Source organism: Dasypus novemcinctus, chromosome 29 (genome assembly GCF_030445035.2).
Source record: "Dasypus novemcinctus isolate mDasNov1 chromosome 29, mDasNov1.1.hap2, whole genome shotgun sequence".
Classification (NCBI taxonomy): domain Eukaryota; kingdom Metazoa; phylum Chordata; class Mammalia; order Cingulata; family Dasypodidae; genus Dasypus; species Dasypus novemcinctus.
Window position 1 is genome coordinate 924,939 of NC_080701.1, and position 15,814 is coordinate 940,752.

General features: G+C 43.8%; 1 protein-coding gene across 44 annotated transcripts in view; it reads right to left on the reverse strand.

Annotated features, from left to right (window-relative positions):
* Positions 1–7,704, reverse strand: part of SORBS2 (sorbin and SH3 domain containing 2) — a 206,868-nt gene extending 199,164 nt beyond the window's left edge. For 11 of the 44 annotated variants that reach the window (XM_071212605.1, XM_071212603.1, XM_071212602.1 and 8 more), the window contains exon 1: positions 6,859–7,405. The gene's annotated coding sequence lies outside the window, so the exon portion shown is untranslated. Of the gene's footprint in view, positions 1–6,858 lie in introns of all 44 variants that reach the window. The other 33 variants (XM_071212584.1, XM_071212577.1, XM_071212570.1 and 30 more) reach the window with 8 other exon arrangements.
* Positions 7,705–15,814: the final 8,110 nt, after the last annotated feature.

Consider the following 15,814-nt stretch of genomic DNA (forward strand, 5'->3'; position numbering starts at 1 on the left):
GAGACGAAGAAGCTGAAATGACAAATGTGAGTTACCAAGCCCTGCTGTGGCCGGGAAGGGCTCTCCTCTCCACCCCCAAGATGCTAGGCTGGGATAAAACCCCTGCTCACTGTAGGCAACTGAGAGGGCAGCAGACTTCCTCCCTGCCAACTGTTTCAAGGGAAAAGGGAAGGGGGGTCAGGGGACTTTTCTTCAGTGAATTCGGCCAGCAGAGCCCACTTGGAATCTCCTCTGTGGAGAGTCAACACAGGAGCACAGGAAAGTCGAGACAAACACCTCCGTGGAAAGGTGCCTTGACTGGCGCCATCTGCTGGCTGGCCTGGAAATTGCATGGACAAAAACTTATGCTCTCCATATCCAACCCCCCTGGAGAAAATCTACGCCCCACTAGTGAGACTCGAGCCCAATTTTGAAAACTTAAGCTGGGGAATCTTAAAGATGGAGCATAAATGGAACCAAATATCAAAGAAGAAATGTGAAAAAAAAATAGGCAAGAGAGAGAAATTAGCCATCAGAGTAAATTCACCAATATATTCAGATGCCCAGTCATCAGCAAAAAATTACAAGTCATACTAGGAAAGAGGGAGAGATGGCCCAGCCAAAAGAAGAAAATCACTTCAAATAATTTAAAGAAAATATGACTAAAGAAATAAGGGATATTAAGAAGACACTGGAAAAGCATAAAGAATAATTTGAAAGCCTGCAAAGAAAAGTAACACATTATGGGAACGAAAGACATGATGGGTGAGATTAAAAATACATTAGAGGGGAAAAAGATATTAGTCAAGCAATTGGGTGCCCACCTACCACATGAGAGGTCCTGGCTTCGGTTCCAGGAGCCTTCTAAAGAAGAGGAGCAGAATGGCGAGCTGACATAACTAGATAATGCAACTAGACAACACAACTAGATGATGCACCTAGATGACATAACGAGCAGGGAGCAGATGTGGCTCAGGCAATTGGGTGCCTCCCTCCCACACAGGAGGTCCCAGGTTTGGTTCCTGGTGCCTCCTAAAAGAAGATGAGCAGACCCAGAGAGACCACAGTGAACAAGAGCAGAAAGCAAGCACGAACAATGAGGGGGGAGAAATAAATTTTTAAAATCCTAAAAAAATACATTAGAGGCACATGAGAGCTGATTTAAATAGCTTGAAGACAGAATTAGTGATTCTGAAGACAGAATATCTGAACTGGAATGGACAGGGGAAGAGAAAAGAGAATGGGAAAATGGAACAGCGTCTCAGAGAATTGAAAGACAACACAAAATGCACAAACATTCACATTAGTGGAGTCCAAGAAAGAGAAGAGAAGGGAAAAGGGACAGAAAGAAAATAATGACTCCAATACTTATGAAGGACATAAATATCAACATCCAAAAAGAACAATGCACCCAAAACAGGATACATCTGAATAGACCTACCCTGAGACTCCTACTATTCAGAATGACAATTATCAGATATAAAGAAAGGATTCTGAAAGCAGCAAGAGAAAAGCAAAGCACCACATACAAGGGAAACTCAATAAGATTCAGTGCTGACCTCTCATCAGAAACCATGGAGGAGAGAAGAAAGAAGTATGATGTATTTAAGGTACTGAAAGGGAAAAACTGCCAGCCAAGAATTCTGTACCTGGGAAAGCTATTCTTCAAAAATGAGGGTGAGCTCAAAGTCTTCACAGACAAACAAAGACTGATAGAATGTTACCAAAAGATCAGCTTTGTAAGAGATACTAAAGAGCATGCTACAGTCTGAAAGTAAAAAAGAAGGGGGAGAGATTTGGAGAAGAGCTTAGAAAGTATTAAGGAGGGTAAACTAAAGGATAAGAAGACAGACAATAGAACAATATGACAACAGAGAGCTGAAGGACAAAATGGATGAAGTAAGTAATGCCTTTACAGTAATAACACTGAAAGTTAATGGATTAAACTCCCTAATCAAAAGACATAGACTGATAGAATGGATTTAAAAAATATGTGCTATCTACGTGTTGTCTACAAGAGACTCACCTCAGATGTAAGGGCACAATCAGGTAAAAAGTGAAAGGTTGGAAAAAGGTGTTCCATGCAATTAGGAACCAAAAATGAGCTGGAGTAAACCAGAAAAATGTAAAATAACCAGCAGTGTATTATATGAACAATAATCACTCAGTGCAACTGGCAAATTATTTCTGTAATCGGTATTTTGCAATTTTTTTCTTACAAAAGAAATACTTGCTTTTAATTGAGGACGACTGGAAAAGAGATTTTTTTTTTTGGATAATTTATTTTTCTTTAACCCTTTCTTATTCATACTCTTTTTAATTGAAATAATCTATCTGGATCAATAATGATTTAGCATGACTACTGTTAAACAAGATTTTGAGTTTTCTGCCTCATAAAATTATCAGTTGGAAAACTGTTATCTGCTGTAATTCATTCCAATAAGATGCAAAGAATTCCCAAATAGTAATTTAATTATCTAAAAAGAATTATGACCTAAATGGAAATTAACTAACTAAACCAGTAATTTATTTTATTCCTAGAGATTATGTCTAATAGTTAGACCTGTAATATAAAAATTATAATAGAAGTTGATTATAACAATTCTATTTGAATTATTATTTACATTTATAAAAGTTTGTTACTATGCTAACTATTAAATCTAACTTGGCCTTGCACTGTCTTTTAAAACTTGTAATTTCTTTCTATCTATTTTTCTATTTATTTTACAATTTTACAATGGAGGACTTCTTAACAGCTTAAAAAAACCCATTATTATATACTTTGGATAGATCATATGGTATGTGAATATATCTCAATAAAACTGCTTAATAAACAAAGAATTGTGCAAGAATAGCTAGAAATGGCAGCTATGTACAGCAGGGGAAACAGATTGCAAGGTGAGGAATTTTCTTGTTTTTTATTTCTATTATTGAAATAACGAAAATGCTGTAATAATGATTGATGCGATGAACATACAACTATGTGATTATACCAAATACCACTGATTGTATACTTTTGATAAATTGTATACTTCATTAATATGTATCAATAAAATTGATTTGTTTAAAAAATAGTTCCTCTACTATAAGGTGTTAAGAATATGGTGATGTATGGGAAAATACAACTAATATAACTTACAGACTATAGGTAACAGGAATATTGTTAATATTTTTGTAGCAAAGGCAAGAAGGTATTATATCAGTGCCAAAGGCCAAAAATTAGAATACATGGTTTATTTTTATGAAATATGCATATGATTAAGCATTTTTTCCTTCATTTTCTTCATTAACAAGGAGATCTTGGTCATGCCATTTAAGCAATCTGTGTTGATCTGTGTATCTTTCTGAACACTGGAGAAAAACAGAGTTTATTTTTAGGATTAGATGAGATAAATGTGCCTGGACAGAGTTTTGAGTGATGCTTCCATAATTGCCTAAGCTGCTTTTTGACTATTATTTTATTTTTTAAAGTGAAATAAAGTTTACTTATTAAATAATTTTTAAAAATAAATTTTCCTTAAATTATAATATGAATATAATAAGAAATTAGGAAATACAGTGAGAATTTTATTTGTTTTTTTTTTTAGATTGTTTAATCCTTTTTTTTTTTTTAACATGAGAAGTTAAAATTTTCTGGATTTGTGCTTCAAGAATGCCTTCCAATAGTACATAATTAATGCTGGATCTACGACTTTTGACCATTACCTGAGAGAAGAAATCACTATCTTTTTGGCCAAAATTCCTGGTTAGTAAATATAGATTTCTGTTTTGAGGATGAAGGGACAATGAAATGTTCTATATTTCTATATGGATCTGTCATATGCTGTCAAAACCCAAACAAAAACCTGTCATTGCTGGAAATCTGCCTTTTATTCATTCAGTTCATCTTAATAAAGGTTAAACTGGTTATAAAAGGATTTGCTTCAAAGCTAAATATATTTGCCTTCACTTTTAAAGAAATGATATCTTGAAAATGTCAATTTAGTTCTTTGTGGTGATAGTTTAGAATTTAATAAAAATATCCATAATTACGTTATTAGTGTGAGGAACATTCTGAAAATTATCAATTGTTTCAAATTGTGTATAGTGTCTAGATTTCAGCTATCGTTTTAGTTGCTTAACTTTTAAGAGAGTGGTATTATTTTGAAGGTTTAAATTATGTATAACTGTATTTGAGATTGAAATGAAGTGACTATGTTCTTGTTACACTTTGTGATGAAAACAATTGACTAAACATGGTAGCCTTTCCTAGAACCCCGTCAGCTTAAGCTATCAGTTAACTTTGCATGCTGTCTGCTAAAATCAGCTATAACAGCCAAAACGAACCTTCCAGGTGAGGCTGGTCAATGTAGGAAAGGGGAGCAAGGCCAGGGGAACCCCACGGGCCACGGCTGTGAGAGGGTCTGCTCCTGAGGGCAAGGCTGGGGAGACCCCGCGAGAACCTGGCCACTGGGTCCCACGTGCAACACCCCTGTACCTGCAAGCAAAAGACCTGAGTGCTGGCAGGTGGGGAAGAGGGCAGCCAATCAGGAGAGCAGACTGCTGCCCCCCCCCCACCAGGGGAGGAGCCAAGACCTCCGCTGAGGGCCCCCCAGGCTCCTCTCTGCCTCCAGTTAGCCGCATCCCGCCTTGCATTTCCCCATAAACTCTTTTTACTGGCCTGAACTGGCATGTTCTTTGATGCGACAGACAAGAGCCTAGAGAAATCCAGCGCCTTCCGACCTCAAGAGGATTGCATGATAGTCGAGTTGCTTTTTATCTTACTTCTATTATAAAATGTAATGCTGTAATATAATGTAATGATGTCTAGAAAAATGAATTTAAGGGATAGTCTAACTGGATATCTTAAACTTCCAAAGCTTTGCCACGTGCATAAAACTTCAGAAAATATTTATTCTAACTATTTGCTTTCAACATGCATGTCTTGGAGACTAGTGGCCATACATTGTACTTCTTAATGAATTTCCTGAGACATTCCTATTTTTTATTATGGCATTCTGGCAATTTTTCCATAGAAAAGGCTATTAAAATATAGGCTGGTTAAAATGAACAATATGAATTGTATGGTATGCGAATCTGACTCAATAAAGCTGCCATTAAAAAAGAAGCAAAAGCAAAAATAAAAGGGTATTAACGTAGGAAAAGTGATGTAGGTATAAAGTGTGTGTTTCATTTCTCCTGTGGGATGTCTTGTTGCACGTGGTGCTCCACAGAAAACAGCGGGGCATGGACTCGTGTGCCTTCAGTACATCTGTACCTTGTCCTTCTAAGACTTCCCCAAGAAAACCCATGTGACATCATTTTCTTGTGTTAATTCTAAGAATCCTTTAGCATGCAAAGCTCTGAAGGATGTTCCAGTGGAGAGAGACTTTTTCTACCTTTCATTCTCTTAAAACAGAATCCCTTACATGGCTGGTACTTTTATCAGAGAATTTGACTCAAAACTAAGTCTGTTCGTTTAGTTTTCCTTTAAAAGTTAAATGGAAGTAAAGTATCTCCTCGTCATTTTATCCCATTCAGTGTTTCATACCCAGGCAGATCTCTATGTTTTTGTCTTTTAATGTTTGGACATGATTCTCTACCCAAGGTACTGGTGACATTTAGAACAAAAGTTTTGAAAACTGTGCTCCTCATGCTGTGTATCTCTCAGTTGTGGTATATTAGCATTAGTGTACCTTCACTAAACAGGTAATGCACGCTCCTCTGTATCAGTAAAAATTGTATTATTATCCTTAACTATTACTACTCCCTTAATCATCTATATATTTTTTTAAAGTAGCAAATAAAAATATCTTGCTGGAAAAGGGATCTCAAGTATTTATTTTAAAGTTGATTGTAGAGTCCATCTTTAGTAGACAGAGGTTTTTATTCAAGGTTTTCAACAAAATATTTTTCGTTATATATATATTCAATAGGTTTATATGAGCTCTGACATTTCTGGGAGACCGAGCATAGAGTCAACTTAGGTAAAGCTGAAGTGCTGCTTGCATCATTATTTGCCCAGAGATTTTGATTTGACTGACCACTTTCAATCCACAGTAACAGCTTTGTTCCTAAGGGGTAATTCCGACTGACGGAGCCCACACTATTATCACAGCAATGCACAGCAAACATCCCCTGCAAATATTAGCGGACACGCGTATGAGGCGTGTGCCTTTAACTCTTTATCTCTGAACCTAACTGCCTGTGAGTGAAATTGTGCAACAAAAGCCACCTACCCTAGCTGTGATCCAGCTCAATGCAGAGGTTGCACTTGTTTTCTCCCAGTCGATCCTGAGCCGGGGCGCACCAAATGGGTGCTGTCCTCTGGGCTGGGGAGGCACACGCTACCTGGAGGCAGGTGTGAGCAGCTCCCAAACCTACACTGCTTGCTTTCCAGCCATCCCAAACTAACTCACACAGCACTCCCAAACACTCGGTCCAGAGTCCAGAGCAAGAGCCGTTGCTCTTGTGACCCACATGGGACCAAACTCTTCACCTATAGGTGTGTTCCGTTAAGGAAATCATTTACAAAACTTAAAATGAAAGCGTCTCAAGTTATGTGCCACCAGTTTCCCATGAAATTCTCATAATACATGTCAAAGCGCAGGGCATGAAAGAACCCACTGCTGCGAGAGAGAGAGGGCTGTTGGCTGTGAAGTGCGCCCAGGGCTACAAGCCATCAGAGATCCCTAAAAGAGCAAACACTTACTTTAACCCCAAGCCAGACCCTAAATACACAGAAACAACTCGGTATCTCTGGCACTATTTTGTGGAAATTGCATGAGCAGCATGTGCTCTCCTCCGCAAGTCCCTACCCCACAACCGATGTTGATCTTTTAGGCTCAGTTGTGCTCCAAGTTATTTTATGCTGGGCTTTAAAAAGGCGAAAGGGCTTACCTCTGGCCCCCAGGTGGGGTGCACGGGCAGGCCCTCTTGCTCTCGGCCGTGCGTGGTGCGGCCACCCTGAGGCTTTCAGCAGGAAGCGGGCGAGGCTGACTGGCCCCCGCGCTTCAGTCCAGCACCCTGGAGCGCGCACCTGCCTCTTCACACCTGCCACTCCCAAGCCCTGCTGGGGCTGGCGATCCGGGGGCCACGCCCTGCTGCTGGGGCCGGCTCTCCAGGCGCTGCTGAGGGAGCACTGCAGGGGAGGCTTGCCTTCCCGAGACAAAACCGTCTGCCACCGCCTGGCAGCGGGTCTGCAGCATTATCACTGTGCGTTCCAGGCTCTGCAATCAGCCGGGGGCCCTGCTCCTAGCAGCCCGGCCGGGGGGCGGCTGGCAGGCATGCAGGGCTCTGGGAATGTGCCCGCTGCTCCTGCCTCCCGAGCAGACCTCTCAGCGCTGGCTTCTTCCCGCGCCCAGCTCGGCAGAATGTGCCACCCTGCTTCCCCCAAGTAAAATGGCTGGTCCCCTCCGCCTGCTGCAGGCAGCTCCTGCGTGCCACTGGCTTGCCGTAGCCATGGCGACAGCCCACAGCGCCAGCTCGGCGGCTCAGGACGCTGCCTGCTCATTTCTTTCCATCAAACCCATCGCTTTGTGGGGGAGAGAAGCCCCCGTTATCTTTCTAAATATTTTACCGACAGCAGGAGTGGTCTGAGGTTCTGGCTTCCAAGAGAAACGTCTGTCCTGTGAGCCCGAGTCACCAGTGACAGGGAGGAAGTGCAGCCTCTGTGGCTCTATCCAGTTTAATGAGATGCAAACCAGCGAGGAGACATGAATCGGAACCATTGTCAAAACAAGCTCTACCTTCCCTTCACAGGAAGGGTGCAAAGGAGACCTGCCATCGTGCGTTCAGAGTCTCAGGAAGGCTCAACGGAAGTCAAAATAATAACGCATCCATCAGGACATTTCAATAAGAGGTCACCTATGGATTCCCTTTCTCTAATTCTTTTAACATGCTTTTTTGTACCGTTAAGTAATTTGAATAGAATTTTAAAATTTCCTACTGTCTCTACCACAGAAGGTCATTCTTTAAGGGCATTAGACTGTATTTGTAATGTAAACATACTTTAAATGTTTTTAAGTCCTTTGAGTTTAAACACTACCTCCAAGGTAGAAATAATTCTACTTCCTCATGAAATAGTTTTACTTCCTCGTGCCCACCCTTTCTTAAAATTTCACCTCCTCAGGGACTCTCCCAAGATTAATGCCATTAACAATTCAAATCTGCTAAATCCCTAGTCTTTTCTTCTCTTTCAGTACTGTGCCACCAGTAATCTGTTGATGGAGTTCCAAGGCATGGTCCTAGTTATTTTTATTTTTAGCAGTCTGGAAACTTTGTGGTAACACTTCGGACTTGTAAATATTGATGTCTCACTTGTTGGTAGCCACCAATTTAGGATTTATAAGTAATTCACTTCCCTATACACGTCACTGTGCCTTTCCTAAACTTTAGAGGGCATGAGGACCCTGTGGGGTTCAGATTTAGGGGCCCCATCTCCCCTCTCTCCCCCCAGATTCAGATTTGGAAGGTCTGAGCTCCGGTCAGCATCTGGCGGAGCTCTCCTACCTGCCACAGTCCTCACCTATTTAGTCACCTGACCCTGGCTGGCTTTTCTCATTTAAACTACCTCACCTTAGTTACCTGGAATTTGTTGCTCCTGCACCTGCTCCTGCCTGGACTTCCTCCTTCCCAGCTTCACTCCCCATTTCCAGCCTTCATGGGTTCTGCTGCCCAAGGTTCCCAGCCAGCCTCCCTGCCTCCAGAGCTTTCCCATCATCCCGTCTGCCTGCACAACACCTGGCTCAGGTACACGACCGCCATGACACCGCCAGGTGGAGTGGGCAGTGGGCTCCGCTGCACTTCTGCTGTGCCCGGATGTGTCTCTGCTTGCAGTTCTCTCCATGCCTACCGGTTTCTTAGCAGTTTTCCTTAAATGTCTGACCCCATAATACTTCGTGAGCTCCCTCGGCTCATCTACGTTCTAGTTTGTCTTCCATGCTTGGCATGTTCTAGTTTATCAATTCAGTGCATGTTGAATGAGGACCTAAAACACATTGTCAACAGGAACTCAGTGACCAGATAGTGTGGGGTTTGTGTTTCAATTCACCCCTTCAATGTCACACATTTGTGGATTTATTATAACTTCAGAAGAACTTAAGAGATTTTAGTTAAATTTTGGAACATTAGAAAAAGATACCAAGAAACATCTGAAGTTCAGTTTGTGTTTTAGGAAGCTTTTAAAAAAATTTTTATGTCTAAAAATGTCTTTATTTCACCCTCACCCTAGACTAGTCTTTGACAGGGTGTATGAGTATTTGCAGCCACTCTCCTTAGGATTTAGAAGGCTTCGTCCTTTGTCGTGTGTCTCCCTCCTTCTACACCACAAGCCCCTTGCCCAAGCCTCGCTCCTGCTCACTCCCACCGCCCCGACGCCGCCCTGCCTCACGTCTCTAGGGCGTTTATCCTTCCTCCTAGCCTGTACAGTTTGGAAATTCTGCTCCGTGAAGATTCCCAGGAGATGACCATGTGAATCACTCATCTTTCAGAGCCTGGCGAGATTCCCGAAAGTGCTCATCCTGGGCTGCCCTTGAGTCAGTTCCCGTCCTCGGTCCAGTCGCCCGCGCAGGGCTGCTCGGCAGAATCCAGCTCTCGAGGTTTCGCCAATAGAAGAGGTATAAAGTAATAGCTCACTGCTGTTGTGTCTTGTATTTCTCTAATTACCGAGACGCTGAACATCTCTTCATGTTCAATGGACTTTTGGGTTGCCTCTTTCAGTAAATTTCCTGTTCACAGGCTTTCCTGGCACTTTTTTAAAATGGAGGTTTCAGTCTTAGTATGGAATTTTGAAGAAAATGGTCATATAAGGTATTTTCAACATTTTTATGCATTTAAACATTACATTTTAATTTGTTACATGAAAGTTAATAAGATATCATTGCTATATAAAGAGAACACTATAATTCACACTGCTGTTTTGGTCATAAAGTACAAATGCAGAATTGCAGAATGTGTGTGAAACATCTCTGCTAGAAATTATTTTTGGTATGTTATCACAATGTAACATGAAGCTTGAGTTTTTTAACAAAAATCACATCACCCAAACTTCTTGCCAAAAGTACCTTGAAAGGTTAACATTAATTTTATTTAAAAAACAGCAGAAGGAGAAGAAAGACTGAGGAATTGTTACAGATGAAATGAGACTAAAGAGGCAAATTGAATGCAATTGTGATCTGAGTAGGAGACAAGATCAGGAAAAAAATGCCAAAAAGTACATTATTGAGAAAATTGTTGAATTCTAATATGGACTTGTATGTTAAATAATAATGCATCTCCACTTTGAGTGTTCTGAATTTGATCATTGTGTTTTTGTGTAAGAAAGGCATGTCCTTGTTGACGTATGTGGGGTAAAGAGGGACTCTGCCACTTGCTTTCAAACAGTTCAGAAGAAAGACTGATAATGCATTGTAATATATTTGTCTTATATATGTGTGAATGTGCAGTACAATGTAGCTTTTAGAATATATATAAAGGCACACATATTTATATATGAGAGAGAACAAACCAAAGCAAATATGACAAAATGTTAACTGCTGAATCTTAAAGCGAAAAATAGCTGCAGTTTATTACTACTTTTTCCGCTTTTTTGTAAGTTTCAAGTTATTTTGTTTTTATGATAAAAGGTTTTAAAAATGAGAATAATTAGAACAGACACAGAAGGAAGGTATGATTACTTGATGGGTACCTATTGTTTATCAAAAGTTAAAACCAAATATGTTGGAAACATATGAACTGAATTAGGTGTTTTTGTTGTTGTTGGATTCTTATTAATAGACAATTTTGGTAGAGAGAATTGGGAACATTTTGTACTTTCTTGAAAGACATTCATTTCCCTATATTTACTCCTTCCCTGTACTGATCTTAAGCCACTTGTGCCCTGGGTCCCATGTTGAAATCTCCTTAATCCAGTTCCTACACTGCTCGGAAAAGTCTCGTGCAGCCACCCGCACCCTACAGCTCCACAGGGGGTGCATCCACCAGGGGATCTGGCCCTCGTAACAAAGGAGTTGTACAACCTGACTTGGGGAACGGAATTTGAGCATGGTTTGTTTAATGGAGTGGCAAAGGCTGTTGTAAACCTAGACTGAATTTCTAATTCCTAACAACTAGCAAACTAGAATACCCCAAAGACTGTCCCTAAATGCTGCATATTTAGCTATTTAAGCAGCTACATGAATGATGTGTTCATTAAATGGGACCGATATCGAAAGTGTGACCAAAACCTCGGAAAGTATTAGAAAGAGGACTTAGGTTTATTTCTAAGATCCCACCCTCCAATAAATACATCCCGGGATGTATTTGATAAATGACTCACAGGCCATTAATCGAATGCCTTCATAGCCTCTGAGGAAGTCTGATCCTGCTCAGAATTCACAATGACCTCGGTAAATCAGAGGAATCTTTAACCAAAACCAACCCAGCAAAGCGAAGCTGTAGAGCAACCCATTCACTGAATGAATTAAAAACGAGAAAACTATCAGAGAAGAACATAACCTCACAAGAGGGCAAATGATAAGAACATAAATAACAATATAAAACTATTTTCAAAAACTGAAAGTAGCCTATCAGCACAAAGGCACCGCATGCACGTCATAGAAGAAATTCCACATGTGGTTACCAGAACCCACCTGAAGTTCTGCAGGCCTCCAAGAGGGCAGACGGGCAGGTGGTACAGGAAGGAGCTTCCACCAGGCTGCCTGGAGGGTCTGGTTTTGATTGGCGAATAAGAGTAACCTCATTGTAAATATTTCAGTTTTACCAGGTGCTGGGTTACAAATGGCTGCAACTGCAGCGGCTTATGAGAACTACTTTACTTTATATTTTTAAAGATTTTTTTTTTATTTATTTCCCTCCTCTTCCTCCCCTCCCCCACACCCCATTGTCTGTTCTCTGTGTCCACTCGCTGCGTGTTCTTCTTTGTCCACTTCTGTTGTTGTCAGCAGCATGGGAATTCTGTGTTTTTGTCGCGTCATCTTGCTGCGCCAGCTCTCCGTGTGTGCGGCGCCATTCTTGGGCAGGCTGCACTTTCTTTTGTGCTGGGCGGCTCTCCTTGCGCGTGGGGCTCCTCTACGCAGGGGACACCCCTGTGTGGCACGGCACTCCTTGTGCGCATCAGCACTGCGCATGGGCAAGCTCCACACGGGTCAAGGAGGCCTGGGGTTTAAACCGCGGACCTCCCATGTGATAGGCAGATGCTCTATCCACTGGGCCAAGTCCGCTTCCTACAACTACTTTACTTTAAACTGGGCATTGGTGTGTGTCAGCAGCAGGTGTGTGTCTGGGGAAATTTTGGTGATTTCCAGTAACAAAAGAAAGAAGGTAACACACAATTAAACCTCCCCCTCCAGCCCTGCTGACCCCAAGCACAGATGCGCCTTTCTCGTCCCTGCTAAGGAGAAGCATACTAGCTTTTCACTCGGCTCACGGGTGAGAGATTCTGCGAGAAGAGGCTGCACTTGCTTCCGAGGAATTCAACTGCTACACTTCTACCGATAAGCTTGAGCAGCGGCCTGGGGGGCTGGCTGGCTCCGGCTGGTGTGCTGTGTCCTGGGAGAGGCACTCGACAAACGACCTCCCTCCCGTGGCTCCGGGCAGACGGCCACACGTCACAGCCTGTTGGCTCGGGAGCCAGGTACCAGCCGGCAAACAAAGCCTGGCCACAAACGCTGCTGGTTCCGCCTGGAACACCGAAACAAGTGGAGAGGGACAGGGTGAAGCTGGGCAGTGTTCGCCAGCCCTCCAGAGGCACTTGCGCAAACCTCAGAGAAATAAAGGTTAGGGAGGGGACCTTTTGCCCCTGAGAAGTAGGGGATGGGGTGCCCAGTAGGACGCATCATCAAAACGACAAAATAATTCAATGGGGCCCAAGTGAGGCAAGACTTGGTAAACATTTTAGAACCCCGTTTTTCAACACCAAATGAGGACAGCACCAGCAGCCGTGGCTGCCCGGTTACGACTTACAGTGACCCAGCGAGGACGGGGATTTCGCCGGGGGCTGGGTACAGTCCACACGTAGGATTTTGCTAAGGCTAGCCAAATCAGGATTTACAAAAGCAAGACTGAATTCCTAACTGCTAGGTAGTTACCATTAACGGGTAACTTTTGGACGTTTATTACATCAAAGGAAGACAATTAGCTCCGGGAACAGCCCCCGGCCGTTTAAACAGGCACAAACCAAGGATTCACAATTACTCTCACACAAGCAGGAGGTAGAATGAAAGACTCTTCTGGAGCCGACCCAGAGCTGCGGCTTGAAGGATGTGGACGACTCGCTGAGGGAAAGACAGGAAAGGCCTGCGAACCCAGGGAATAATGACGTGAGCCACGCGCAAGACACGAGCTGCTTGGCGTGCGTGAATTCACACACCCCGATTCCTGAAAGGATCCCCGTAAGGATTTCCTAAAGGGATAGGCATCAGCGTTTTTAAGACTCTGCTTCTAACTCAAGTGCTTGTTCATTTCTGGGTAACACACAGGAAACAGTCCATCACGATATTTGTTATTAGCATCAGCATGGCTGCGGGGGACAGGAAACCTCAGTGGCAGAGCTCCGCGGAGCACACCTGGTGCCGAGCCACGCGCTCCCCGGCCTCCTCCCAGTCCAAGCAGCGCCGTCCACCCCGCGCCCTCACCGCCGCCCCGTCCCTGGGCTGCGGGGAGGGCCTCCCGGGCAGGAGGCCGCGGCGCTGCCCAGGGCAGGCGCGGGCACTGGCGGAGGGCCCCTCCTGAGCGTGGCCCGACAGCCACCCCGGTGGACAGGGCTGGGGGAGGCGAGGCCACGGAGCTGACCAGAAGGACGCTCCCTCCCCGGGGAGCAGGGCGCCCTGGACGGGAGGCCGGGCCTGCAGCTGCGGAGGGCCGGCGGACGGCCGCGGGCGCTGAGCCCCTCAGGTGGACACCTCCAGCGGGTCGTCAGCTGTGCGCTCACTGACCCAACCTCTGAACATCCTCCTGGATTGCAAGCCTTAGGAGAGCAGGAACCATTGTTTAGTTTTCACCCCGTTCCGGTTATTCACTTGAAACTGGCCTGTAGATACGGCACGATGAGTGGATGAGCGAAGGGAGGAGGGGGCTGCGGGATTCACGGTGGATGGCCCCCGCTCCCCAGCTGCCCCCGCTTCAGCCCCACAAACTTGCTCCAACTCTAACCCAGACACATCCCAAGGTGTCGGGTTACTGGGCGGGTGAAATTACAAGTGAACAAGTCACCGAAGTACACTTCGGTCACCCTTCAGTGCCGAGAGCCGAGAGAGCCAAGAGAAGGACCAGTCCAGAAGAAGCTCGGGTGAGCTGGCTCTCCCCAGCAGGAGGGCCCTCCAGCCCGGGACAGGACTTCCTGGCGAGGACGCAGCAGGCATGGCAGCGCGGGGGCCACGGGCGCGCTTTGGGGAACCCCAAGAAGACGAAGGGGCTGACGCATGAGCTGGGGCAGGAGTGAGAGCAGACGGACTGCAGACATCTTTTGGGATGATCTGTGAAACACCCTGTTCTGAACATGAAGGACCTTGAATTTTATTTTTCATGAAATGGGAGCTTTAAAAAGGACACAGAGGAGACCATATTTGTATTCTAGAAAGATAGCTCTGGGGCACGTTTACCTAGACAATATATTTTAATGGAACAACTGTCTGGCTTTTACGTTTTGGTGCTTTCACTGCTCATCATTATTGTCAGACATTTTTTGAACATCTTCTCTACGTAAGGCATTATATTAGGCGCCCTAAGTCCCAACAAAACGACAGCTCCGTAAATTATAAAACATCCCAGTATTTTGTGTTCTGCTGAAAATAAAAGCTGATGCCAAACAAATTACAAGTGTTCTTTTTCCAGTGAGAATTCTATTATTTGCTGAAAGAGTTCTTCTAGATGGATTTAGAGAGCTTTTATCATCTATCACTCATGTGCTTACAAAACAAAACAGAAAGCAATAAAACGAAAGAAAAATGAAGTGAAATCAGTTAAGACACCTCTAAAATTCTCCACAGTAGGAATTCACCTCTTCCTACTGGCATTTATATTCAGGTCTCCTGTATACATATTTCCTTCCCATGCATCTGTCTAGTGGTTCCAAAAGTTTCTCTTGTAACAGAATCACCTGGAGAAGTGTTTAAAAAAAAAAAAGAGGCCCAGGACATCCTCTATTCCAGGCAACCTGGGCCACTGCCTACCTAATTGGGTAGAATTCATGCGATTCAGAGGCTGCACTTTGCCACCAGGAGGGCTGCCCTGCAGTGCCCGTCCAGCCAGGCCAAGCTCCTGCCCCCAGTGTGGCCTTCCGTCTGCTACGTTGTCATCACTGTAGCCTGAAAGACATCCTGATTTCCTGAAGGGCTAAGCCGCAAAAAACATGTGCACTATGGAAGCACTGAGGTATCACTGAAATACGGTACTTTCTCTCAGGCATTAGAAAAGAAAGAGGGCACATAAGAATATTAAGCATGTGGTTTCTGTTAAAGGACAGTGATGAAACAGAAATGGTACATCACACCATGGAAGAGGTTCAGTGTCTAAATGTCGTTAGCATATCTTCCAAGTGTGTTCTACGAAAGGCCATTCCAAAAGGATACCACAGCCAGAAAAGATGGGCCAACCCTGCAGACCTGTGGTGGTCAGGCTGATGTGTCAACTCGGCCAGGTAAGTGTGCCCAGGTGTCTTGTCAAGCAAGCGCTCGCTAATTGTGAAACAAGGACATTTATGAGCTTTAACCATCAGTGAGTTTATTGCAGAGACGGCTGATTACATCTATGATCAACCAGGGAGATTGCCATCGGCAATGAGTGACTCTTTATATAATCAGGTGAATGCCTTAAAACGGGAAGTGATTCCAGCATTCAGAGAGAAATCCCCAGCTCG